This window comes from Asparagus officinalis, chromosome 3 (assembly GCF_001876935.1).
Source record: "Asparagus officinalis chromosome 3, Aspof.V1, whole genome shotgun sequence".
In the NCBI taxonomy this organism is placed as follows: Eukaryota; Viridiplantae; Streptophyta; class Magnoliopsida; order Asparagales; family Asparagaceae; genus Asparagus; species Asparagus officinalis.
Genome location: NC_033796.1, coordinates 20,738,824 through 20,751,866, shown reverse-complemented (window position 1 = coordinate 20,751,866; position 13,043 = coordinate 20,738,824).

Below are 13,043 nucleotides of genomic sequence, written 5' to 3'. Positions count from 1 at the left end.
TGGGGTGAACCCATCATCGTTTGACCATTCATCCACTCATATCAATTTTAACGGTTTCGAATGAATAGAACTTTTCACATGGTTTGACGGATGGTCAAACGAGTATTGAGGTTTTAGAATATGTAGATCAAGTTCAACAAAGCGGATCATCCACAATATAACTCAATCATGTAATTTTAGACCGCGTCCTAAGATGATTATCTACATAAGATTGTTATGACAAAATTGACAAGCGCATCAATAATTTTGGAACTTTTGGTCGCCATTAAAACAACCAGAAGAAGGAAAAGCATGTGGCCTTGTTGGCGGTTGCCCACATATAGAAATCACATAGAAATTTTTGAATTAGGTTGCTTTGTCAATAAAATTGTAAAGAATATAACCGTGTAAAATAGATACTATGTAAGTAATTGACAATATAAACATTTATTAGTACTAGTATAATGCTATGCTTTGCACCTAAACATATATGTTTTAAGTTTTAATTTTTTTATTGAATGGTTAAACTATGTGTTAATAAATAAAAATGTATAATAAGATTACTTAAGAAGAAATGTATGAATTAATTACTATTGTGCGGTTAGTTTAATTAAAAATATTTTTCTTATAATGATACGCCAAGTGCTAATATTTTTTTAAATAAGTCCCCCAAATCTAATATTATTCTTAAATGATATCAATTTTATAAATTCTCTTAAATATACCCCTCAAACTTGAAATTAAGTTGTTAACTTAATTCTAAATTAACTAAACTGCATTAATCTTTCTAGTTTTTTCCTGATGTTCTCTACATAGTTATACTTAATACCTGCAATTGTAGTAGTTACTTCTCGTTATAATTATTTAATAGGTTAAATTACATTGAACCCTTATGAACTTTTAGCCCCTATAAACTATCAAAATCACATTAAACCCCTAATAATTTTTCTATTTCAAAGAAAGCCCCTAATAACTTTCTAAAATTTACAGATAACTCCTATAAATTAGAACTAAAAATAGCATTAAAAGGAAATTTGAAGTCATTGGAGGTTTGGTATAATTTATCTAACAGATGTTGGGGGCTTTCTACAAAATTTATTATGGGTTTAGTGTGATTTCGAAAGTTCATAGGGTCTATTTATTACAAAATGCTAAGAGTTCATGGGATTTTACTGTAATTTACCTTATTTAATATTATAATCCTTAGTTTAAGTAATGTTATTAAAAATAGATATACTATATTTATACTATAAAATATTTATCTAATTTATTTTTTAATTATGCATTTAAATAATTTAGTACTATGAATATTTAATAAATTTTATTAGACTATCATTAGCAATTAATAGTACTATTATTAACATTAAATAATTTTTTTTGAAAGGTTAGTTTTCAATCGTTACATAGTTTTCAATCATTACCAAGTATAGTTTATTCAGTATCATATAATAATCGTTGAGAAATTTCTTGTAAAATAATATTAAATTATTTATTTAATTTATTTAATAATATAATACTAAATAAATAGTATAATTCATAATTTATGTGATATTATTAAAATAAGTACATTATTTATGTGATTATATATTTATTCTATTTATTTTATTGATCATTGAATTATAGTATAATTCTTAATCATATTTAGTAATATATTATTCTATTTATACTATTATTTTAATTATTTTATTATAATTCATAAATAATTATTATAATAATTTAATTATTTACTAATAATAATTGTGTATACTTATTTTATAAACTATTTTATTATATTACTTTTAAACAATTAATAGTTATAATATTATTGATAATTATAATTAATCTTAGATGGTGAGGAGTTTCGTAATTAATAAAGAGTTTATTTATTTAATGATAGATTAATTTATAACTATACCTATATATATATAATATATATATATATATATATATTATATATATATATATATATATATATAGTTATAGTTATAGTTATACGGAACATAACGATATTGATGCAAGTAAGACTTTAAACTCCATACATCTCACAAAAATGTACAGACTTCACCCTTTTACTGGTAGTTGTACCATCCTTATCAATTGAATGAAGGTTATGGCTTGAATTTGAATCTATAAATTTGTATAGTCACACGCCTTGCATATTTTATCATCTAACATCAAATCAGTTATTTATAAAACAAATGGCATGTATTAGAGAGAAAACAACTTCATTGTTTTATACATTAATTGTCACAATAACCCAACAAGTAATGGCGTCTATAAATGTAGCCTCGTTAAAAATCCCTGGCACAAGACAATGATGGTAATTAAACTTCATGCTCGTTGATCTTGACACACAAGCAAATGGCTTTTACATGATAGATGTTGATATTCTTGTGCTAATTAATGACAATGGGGAGTGAGCATCTCAAAGATGATCGAGTGAGTCGAGGTTTTAATTTGTTTACTTAATTGTTATATGATATGTGAATTCATTGGAGAGGTTGGTCAACTCATGTTCATAGGACTGCTCGACAAAAAATACATTTTTGTTTGCCTACTGTGAACCGCTAGCGGGCCACACCCATGTGAACAACGAGACACAATTTGTGTCTCGCCACCCTCCCACGTGAGACAGCCGTGGGATTTTTCAAAAGCTGGGTTCGGGTTGTTTTTTGGGTCATGTTCTCTTCCTATAAATAGGAGTCTTCTTCTAGGGTTTTTTAGATGAGAAGAAAACAAGGGTTTCTTTGGCGGCTAGAAAAGAGAGATCTTGAGGAGAGAGTTTTGGAGAGATTTTACAAGAGAGATGTCAATTTCTTTTAGGCAATAATCAATTTTTTTTCTTTTGAGACGAGCTTGTGGATTGTACAAGTCGTCGATGTTCTCCTCATAGTGAAATCTCCATTTCCCCTTTCCCGTAGACGTAGACAAGTTTGCCAAACCACGTAAATCTCGTGTCTTTATTGTTTTCTAGGTGTTGGCTATTGCTTGTAGGTTCTCTTGACACCAGTCCTAGAACTGATGAGAGGAAGAGTGTCTATCTCACTTTATTGAGATATTTCACTTCTGTTCTGGTTTCCTTCGCGAAACAGGAACATAGAGGTTGGTTTGAGATTTTGTGAAAAAAAGTCAGGCTTTCTCTTGGGTGATATCACTTCCGTGGCGTGAGGGCATGACTCTGCTCCCAACAATTGGTATCAAAGCAATTGGTTAGAGAGAATGGATTATTACTCAAGCGGAGGATGACGTCAACTAGCAAGACGGTTAAAGTTGGAAAGTACGAGATTGAAAAGTTCAATGAGAAGAACGATTTTTCCTATTGGAGGATGCATATGAAGAATTCATTGATTTCACAGAAATTGCATAAGGCTTTTGCTGGAAAGGAGAAGAAGCACAAGAATATGTCTGATGAGGATTGGGAGAAGCTAGATCTGGAAACACGGGGATCGATTATCCTATGCCTTGAGAGGGATGTAACTTTCTTGGTAGATAGAGAGGAAACAATTACAGGCATGTGGTCGAAGTTAGAGAACACCTTCATGACGAAGAGTCTAACGAATCGGATTTATTTAAAATTCAAATTGTATACTTGCAAGATGGAGGATGGATCATGAATCCGGGAATACATCAACAAGTTCGATAGGATAATATCGGATCTGAAAAGCATCGATGTGACTGTAGAAGACAAGGATCAGACTCTTCTACTACTTCTATCTCTACCAAAGTCTTATGAGAACCTGGTACAAATACTGATGCTTGTGGGAGATAATTTGACGATGGATGAGACTAGAATGACGCTTCTAATGGATGACCTTCGGAAGATTACAACCAGTAACATGACTACTGGTGGTAACAAGGAACATGCACATGAATTATTTGCTAGAGGAAGGGGTAATGAGTGAGGACAAGACAAGGGAGGAAAAGTCTAGATCTAAATTAAGACCTCTTGCGGAAAGACTGTGTTTCAAATACGGTGAAGTTAGTCATTTTAAGGTCGACTGTCCAAATAAGAGAGTAGGTGGGAAGAACAACAACAACAAGACTGAGAGGAGAGAAGGCAAGGAAGAAGCGAGCTATGTTTCAGAGGAAGAGAGCGAGAAAGAATGCTATGTCATCACGGGTGGCGAGGATATCTCCAGGAAGTGGATTATTGATTTAGGTTGCTCTTACCACATGTGCCTAAATAGGAAGTTGTTTACTATCTACAGAAACATTGATGGTGGAACCGTATTGATGAGGAACAACCATGCTTGTAAAACGGTGGGGCTAGGTGATATCAAGATCAAGATACATGATGGAGTCGTCTGAACCCTGACGGATGTGAGGTACGTTCCCAACTTACGGAAGAATCTTATCTTAGTTGGTGCTTTGGACTCCGGTGGCTTCAAGATTATTATAGAGAACAGAGTGAAGAAGGTTGCTCGAGGTTCCTTAGTAGTGATGAATGATGTTCGTCATGGTAATCTATATACTCTCTCGGGTACGACAGTGATAGGGAATGCAACAGTTAGAACTGATGGAAGTGGTGGATACCCATGTGAGTACACACGGTTATGACATAGACAGCTTGGGTACATGTTGTAGGCATATAAAATTGCTCATAGGTCCCTTAGCTCAGTTCGGCACAAACCGACAAACCAACGAGGCAACGAGATTGACTAATCGCACGCAAGCAACGGAATACGTCCATTCGCGTGCGGGATCAAGCCAAGTGTTCGAAGAGTCAACGAGTCAAGATCGATTTCGGACTCGAACTCAGAAGTAGATTTACTGCCTAATCGGGATCCGGATTTACTGCCAAATCAGATCAACGAATCAAGTCTGGATAAGTCAACCACAAAATCGAATCCGAACCTATCAACCGTAGAACCGGAAAACGGGCACAAAGAGGCAAAACGACAAACACCTGGAGGTCGGCTCACCGAGCCACCAAGGAGGCTCAGTGGCCGAGCCACCAAGTGGTGGCTCGGCCGAGCCACCTAGGTGGCTCACCGAGCCACCTTGTGGTGGCTCGGCGGCCACCAAGGTGGCTCGGCCACCACCGAGCCACCAGGTGGTGGCTCGGTGGCCGAGGGTTGGAAATTTTGGAGAGGCGAAGCCCTGCTGAACTCAAGACTCAGAACTTAACAAGATTCAAGCTTTGGGACTTCGAGGACTTGCACATCCAGATCTGATGCTCGACGATCATCAACGCCAAATAAGGCAGGAGTTCGAGAGGACCGGATCTCAGATCTACGTTGCTACACTCCGGATCTAAGCTTGGTCTTAGATCCCGAGACTTGGACGATTGTTTCCTTGGTGAAACAATCCTCCCCGGCTATTATTTCCTTAGTGAAATAATACCCGTTGTACTGCGTAGATCCGACCAGATCTAGATCGCGCGGTGGTCCACGGCAAACAACCCCGGCCCAGGCAAAGAACCCACAAAGCGAGCGACCGTAAAACAGGAGCTCGCGATTCGTTCGACAAACAAGGAAACAAAGTTGTAATTTTCATTTCTTTTCAATTTGATTTTCGTTGTAACCGGATCTTATAAAAAGACCGGATCTTTGTAATCGATAAACTATTACAAGAGTGTACAATGGAATCATTAATGAAGAAAGCAACAATTTTCCCCGCGAACACATGTAAGAGAAGGGTATAGATCTGCTTGGTAAAGAGGGTTTGCTAAAGAATCTGAAGAAATATTGCATGAATTTTTATAAGGATTGTGTGTACGAAAAGGCGCACATGGTCCAGTTTCTGAGAAGCAAACATAAAAACAGAGATATATTAGATTATGTGCACACATGTGTGTGGGGTCCGGCTCAGCAACTTCCAAGGGTGGTTCCAGATATTTTATCTCGTTCATAGATGATTATTCTAGGTATGCTTAGATTTATTTTCTGAAGCATAAAAATGAGGTGTTCGAGACATTCAAGAAGTGGAAAGCAATGGTTGAGAACAGGGCATGAAAGAAATTAAAGACACTAAGATCTGACAACGGTACTGAGTATACATATAGTGCTTTTAAGGAGTTCCGTGATCAGGAGGGCATTGTTAAACACTGGACAATCAGATCTACACCACAGCAGAATGTAATCGTAGAAAGGCTGACCCGAACATTATGGGAGAAAGCAATGAGTATGCGATCATATGCTAGATTGGGCAAAGAATGGTTGGCAGAAGCGGTGACTACAGCTTGTTACATTGTGAACCGTTCTCCACATTCGACATTGGATGGTGATACGCCTTATAGGGTGTGGTTAGGGGAGCATGCAAATTATGATAGGCTCAGGATTTTCTGGTGTACTGTCTACTATCATGTCAATGAGGGAAAGTTTGACGCGAGGGCAAGAAGAAAATATTCTTAGGGTATGCAAAGGGTGTAAAAGGTTATCATCTTTGGTGTACAGAAGATTCGAAGTTTGTGATCAGTAGGGATGTTACCTTTAATGAGAAATCCATGATTGCTAGGGACCCCAAGGATAATGGTGTTAGGATTATTGGGACTTAAAAGTCTCAGGTGATTGAAATAGAGCCTAAGGACCAACTAGGTTCTAGTCATGTTCAAGAGAAGGATCATGAAGATGATGAGCTTGAACAAGAGGAGGTTTACACATGCACTACAACAACATCAGCTCGAGGATAGTTTGGCTTCCACTAGGCCAAGACGAGCATACAAGTAGGTACTGAAGCTGGGGTCCCCCTGAATCACTATGAATAGGTTAATTTAGTTGAATATGCACTCTTGGTGGAGGATGATGAGCCGGTCACCTTCAAGGAAGCTATTCGAGATAGAGACAGTGAGAGTTGGTTAGCTACGATGAAGGAGGAGATGAAATCTCTCCGGAAGAACCAAATATTGGAGGTGGTCTCATTGTCCGTATGAAGAAAAGCTATTTAGTTGTAAGAGGGTGTACAAAAGAAAGGAGGATTCTTCAGAGCTCGGTGGTATAAGGTACAAAGCTAGGCTAGTGACTAAGGGGTTTGCACAAAGAGAGGGTGTGGATTACAATAAGATATTTTCTTCAGCAGTGAAACACACTTCTATGCGGGTGCTATTGAGTATTATTGCTCATGGTGATCTTGAGCTGGAACAACTTAATGTTAAAACGTCCTTCTTGCTTGGAGACTTGGATGAAGAGATCTATATTCATCAACCCAAATGCTACAAGGTTGAGGATAGGGAGCATCATGTATGTCGCTTGAGGAAATCACTTTATGAATTGAAACAATCTCCTCGGCAGTGGTACAAGCAATTTGACTCCTTCATACTGAAGCATATGTTTTCTAGAAGCGACTATGATTGTTGTGTCTACATTCGGAAGCTTCGTAGAGGTGATTATATCTATCTTCTTTTGTATATGGATGATATGCTTATTGTTAGACCCTAGAGGGGGGGGGGGGGGGTGCTAATCTAATCCGATTAAATGCCAATTAAAATTAATTAACAAGTTATCCTAGCAAGTATGAAATATCACAAGATATATGAGCTAGGATAAGCAATGTAAACAATGAGATATATCCTATATGATGAAATATATATATATGCAAGGATATATAAACTAACACAAGGGGTAAACAATGTGAACTAGATAGTGGATCATATAAATAATGAGCTAATGACAATGGCGATAAGAAATATAAACACAAGTATAAATAAACGCCAAAGCACACTCAAACACAAGATATGATCACGGAGTTCGGACCTTCCGTCCTACGTCTCCGCTCCCCACTCCCGGGGAGAAATCCACTAACACAATCCGGTTTGGAAGCCGGAACTTTTTCTACACACTCGGTTTTCTAGCTAACCGAAAACTCTACAACTCACACTCTTGCAATCACACTCTACACCCACTAAGTGTTGGACCTAGCCGTGTCTCCCTCAAGTGCTCGGTTACAACCTCTCCCTAGGCACGTCAACCGACGCCACTCCTCTTGGGACGATCCCCGACTCTCACCACACACTTCTCACTCGGTGTACAAGTGTATTACAAAGTGATCTCACAATTAAGCACAAATACAATAAATGATTGTTCTCTCTAACAAGGTGAGAACTCAATTTAGCACAACTCAAAGTTATAATCTCTCACCACCCAACTATACTATGCAATGAAAGATACAATAAGCTCAATGTGGGTGTGTGTGTAACAATGAGTAAATAAGATCAAATCAACTAAACTCAAGTATGAAATCTAGCTTAAGAACAATGATAATCAATCAAGTATATAAATGTAAAGCTAGAGTTTGAGTTTAGAAAACTTCTCAATTTGATAACAAGAGATGGAGGGATGATAGTTGGAAGCTCAAACTTCAATAGATAATCTCCTCAAGCTCTTGTGGAATTTGATTCACCAAAACAAACTCTCAATTTGCTTAAAAGCTTTTTAAACACACTTAAACCAAACTAAAACCCTTGTTAAAAACTTTATTAAACTTGATTAAAAACTCTCTTGGTTAGTTGAAAAGACATCAGCAATGGGGTATATATACCCACTAGAAATCTCAGCAAAAACCCCCAAAACAAATGACAAAACAGCCCCCAGAGAAACAGCTCAAAAATAGCCGTTGGAAGTATCATCATTTTGCAAAATAGTCCAAAACATGAAAACCTGAAAATTGATATTTTGATATTTTGACTTAAACAACATTTTGAAACCTTATGAAATGATTGTATAGACTTAATAAAAGATATAATATGTTGTTATGAAGTCTATAACCTAGAAATGCAATATTTTCATGAAATTGCATATTCTATGCAAATATATTCAAAACACTAAATATGATTTCATTAAATATAAGCTTGTTAAAGGGGAAATCATATATAGGCATATAAACATGAAACAAAATAGTATTTTCCAATTCTATTCATTTGTTTCATAGTAAAACTTGAAAACTATCAAACCAAAACATATATGTATATATATAACTATATATATACAAAATCCAAAACGTGTATGTGTGTATATGATTGAGCTTAAGGTACTTAACACACATAATATAAATCCTAAACTACATTACCCAAGCAATCTTGATCTTCAATTTAGCTTGACTTGGTACACGTTGCGGATGAAGCTTGAACTTGATCTTTAACTTTGAATTGCAAGGCTTCAACCCGACATTCCGCCAACCTCCATTTGATATCGTCGTTGAAGTGCTATTCCATCCATCCTCCAACTACGTTGTTTGTCTACAATACATAAGAATGTACAAACACTAGACAAACAACATTAGTAGTAAATTGTTTGTTAAACATCATCAAAACAAGAAGGCCAACACTTATTGCTTCGAGAAGCAAGGTGGAGATAGATAGGCTGAAATCTTAACTTGGTAAATAGTTTGAGATGAAGAATATGGGCATTGCTAAGAAAATATTGGGTATGGATATTAGAAGAGAGCGGGAAAATCGACGGTTGTTTTTAAGTCAGAAGGGCTACATTGAGCGGGTTATCGCAAGGTTTGGGATGTGAAATGCTAAGTCAGTGGTGACTCCATTGGCTCCACACTTTAGGATTTTAGGTAAACAATCTCCTACTATAGAGAAAGAGAAGACACACATGGAGCGTGTACCTTATGCTAGTGTGGTTGGCAGTTTATTGTATGCAATGGTGTGTACACATTCATATATTTCATAGGCGGTCAGTGTCGTCAGTAGGTTCATGACGAATCCGGAAAATGCGCATTGGGAAGTAGTAAAATGGGTCTTGAGGTACATGAATGGTACCGCTGATACAGGCATGTGCTTTGGTGGAGATACATGTCAGATTGATGGGTTTGTGGACTCAGATTATACGGGAGATCTAGATAGACGGGGATCTATTACTGGTTATGTATTCAGGATACATAGGGCTCTAGTTAGTTGGCGATCGATATTGCAGACTACAATGATACTTTCTACTACAGAGGCCGAGTACATGACCATGACGGAGGGAGTAAAGGAAGCATTGTGGTTGTGGGGTCTTCTAGACGTTTTGGGGATTGAGCAGGAGAACGTGAACTTGTGGTGCAACAGTCAGAGTGCGATTCATTTGGTGAAGAATCAAGTTCATCATGCTCGTACCAAGTATATCGATGTCAGGTATCATTTCGTGCAGGATGTCATAAAGGAAGACGATATTTCTCTCATGAAGGTGCATACGAATGAGAATCTCACGGACATGTTAACCAAGATGGTCACATGTAGCAAGTTTAAGCATTGCTTGGACTTGCTTCATATCAGTCTGTGTTGAACTGCCCAAGAGGGTATGACCCTTCGAGGCGATGATGGTGTAAGGTGAAGACATAATTATATGGAGAATAATGTACAGAACTACGATTAGCTTGATCCCGATTAGAGGGTACGTAGGCAGCCATGGTATAATGGTGCAGCTGGTTTTAGCTTGGTTTAATGTGTCAGATCTCTCTGGTGATGTTCGTGGTGTTCGTCCAAAATTTAAGGTTTATCAAATGATGTACGAGGTGGAGAATTATGAACAGCGGGGGGCACACCCACGTGAACAACGAGACACAATTTGTGTCTCACCACCCTCTCACCGGAGACAGCTGCAGGATTTTCCAGAAGCTGGGTTCAGGTTGTTTTTTAGGCATTGTTCTCTTCCTATAAATAGGAGTCTTCTTCTAGGTTTTTTAGATGAGAAGAAAATAAGGGTTTCTTTGGCGGCTGGAAAAGAGAGATCTTAAGGAGAGAGCTTTGAAGAGATTTTACAAGAGAGATGTTAATTTCTTTTTGGGTAAAAATCAAATCTTTTCTTTTGAGACGAGCTTGTGGATTGTACAAGTCGTCGGTGTTCTCCTCATAGTGGAATCTCCCCTTCCCTTTCCCCGTGGACGTAGACAAGTTTGCTGGACCACATAAATCTCGTGTCTTTACTGTTTTCTGGGTGTTAGCTATTGCTTGTAGGTTCCCTCGACAATTCAGTCTTAGAACCGATGAAAGGAAGAGTGTATATCTCATTTTGTTGAGATATTTCACTTCTGTTCTTGTTTTCTTCGCGAAATAGGAACATAGAGATTGTCTTGAGCTTTTGTGAAAAAAAGCCAGGACTTTCTCTCGAGTGATATCGCTTCCGCGACGTGAAAGCGTAACTCTGCCCCCAACACCTACTTAATTTCAAATATCTAATGCATTTTTAATTAACCTAGTATTTCTTATTTATCACATCCATTTGGACAATTTTGCGAGGTATTTCTGCTAGGCTTTGGTATGTTTGCTAGCCTAACTTGTAAAATCTTTAACTCGGTTAACCCACTTCGGCCGTTGATGTTGGCGTTTCAAAGTGACTGACTTCAATTCTCACGTATTGCAATCTTTGAAGAGTTTACACAGAGTTTTTTTCAATTATTATTATTATTATTTTGTTGCGATCGTGGAGCATAAAATTCCGGTGTTTCATTTGAAAGAAACGAAAACAGAATCTGCAAAAGTTAGATACATAAATATTTGTGAGGATTCACATAAAGCCTCACCCCTCAATAAAAGAAGAGGAAGAAAGTCTCTAATATTACAGATGATAATAAGGTTCGTGCCTCATCTCGATAATTACTCACTATCCGGAGAAGAGCGGGGGAAGAAAAAAGAAGCAGAGGCCAGGATCTAATTCGTTAAAGAAAAGATGACCAAATAGAAATGAATATTATTGCCTTAGTTAGGTTTATTATGCCAAAGACGGTAGTAATTACATTATGAGATATCTTTACGAAAAATTCCTTGGGGATCCCAAATCATGGGACCCAAGGGGGACAGGTGAGGTGTCAACCCCTGGGTGCATGATCTACTGTTCATGAACAGTAGATCATGCACCCAGGGGTTGACACCTCACCTGTCCCCCCTTGGGTCCCATGATTTGGGGTCACTGTGGAACAACTCTATCTTTACCGCCTTGAACACTTTGTGCTGTCAGTTGTGGCACACAAACAATGGGACATCTAGGGAAATCTCAAGCCTCGTGTTACGAGAAGCCCTAGGGCCTAGTCCATTCACATAAAAATAGCAACGTCGGCCCCTTAGCCAGCAATTGGCGCCTTCCTCCAAATTAGAACTCATCCACATGGGGAGATGAAAAAAAATGGGACCATGATGGACCCATTTCAAGGGCTCCAGTCTCTAGGCTCTATCTCGGACCACCTACAATTTGATCGGACAATCTCAATCCTCATGAGCGTGCTTCTAATTTTTGTGTCGCCTTTCTATTTTGAGAACAACCTTGCATTAGTTATTTCTCTCGCATAAAACGAGGGAAGAGGAGAAGAAAACACTCTCACAAAGATATTTAGCTACTGCAGATCTATACATTAGCAGTGTGAAAAGGGAGGTTTTGTGTTGAAAGCTCTGTTTTTGTATTGTCTTTTTCAATTAAGAAGTGGTGATAATCGGTATTATTACCATCATTTTCTTTGAAAACCTTGTAAGGGGGTAATATTCGTTCGCATGTCCATAGCATTTTGGCAAGCTAACATACGTGAGACCCCCTAATCCAGTAGTATTAAAGTCATTTTTTCGGCCACCCATTTGGATGTTATTATATCTAGATTTTCAAGCATTTATGGAAATGTAGATCCTTTCGTTGCTAATAGCATTATGATTAATTACATTCTGCTACCCTAAGGTATGACATACCACACCGGTGAATTTGGAGTGCGTGTATTAACATGAGCAACCTTTAAATTACAAGTTGTAGTTCCACAGCCAATTCTAGAGTATACGTGCAGGTTAATGTTGTTTGACTTCAAATTTATGCTGGATGTTGGTTGAAGTTAAGACTAAGATGCTAACAAATGTTACCGACTAAGACTCCACTGGGGTCTAACTATTCACACTCCCAAACAGTAACTTTGAGGGTGTGTGAGGACTAAATTGCCCTTCTTCCAAACCAAACCAGGCCAAGTCCAAAAGGGCATTTTCGGCAATCCAACTCCCAAAGTTACTGTTTGGGAGTGGATATAGCAAACATGACTCCACTGTCAAGACCTAGCCCTAATCCTAGTAGCCGGTTAACTTTGCTATAACCATAACCCAGATCTTAGCTAACCCTCACGTATTAAAGATTTAAAGGACTCATATCGAAAACATTTTTTTTTATCGTTAAAACAAAAATTTTGGGTTT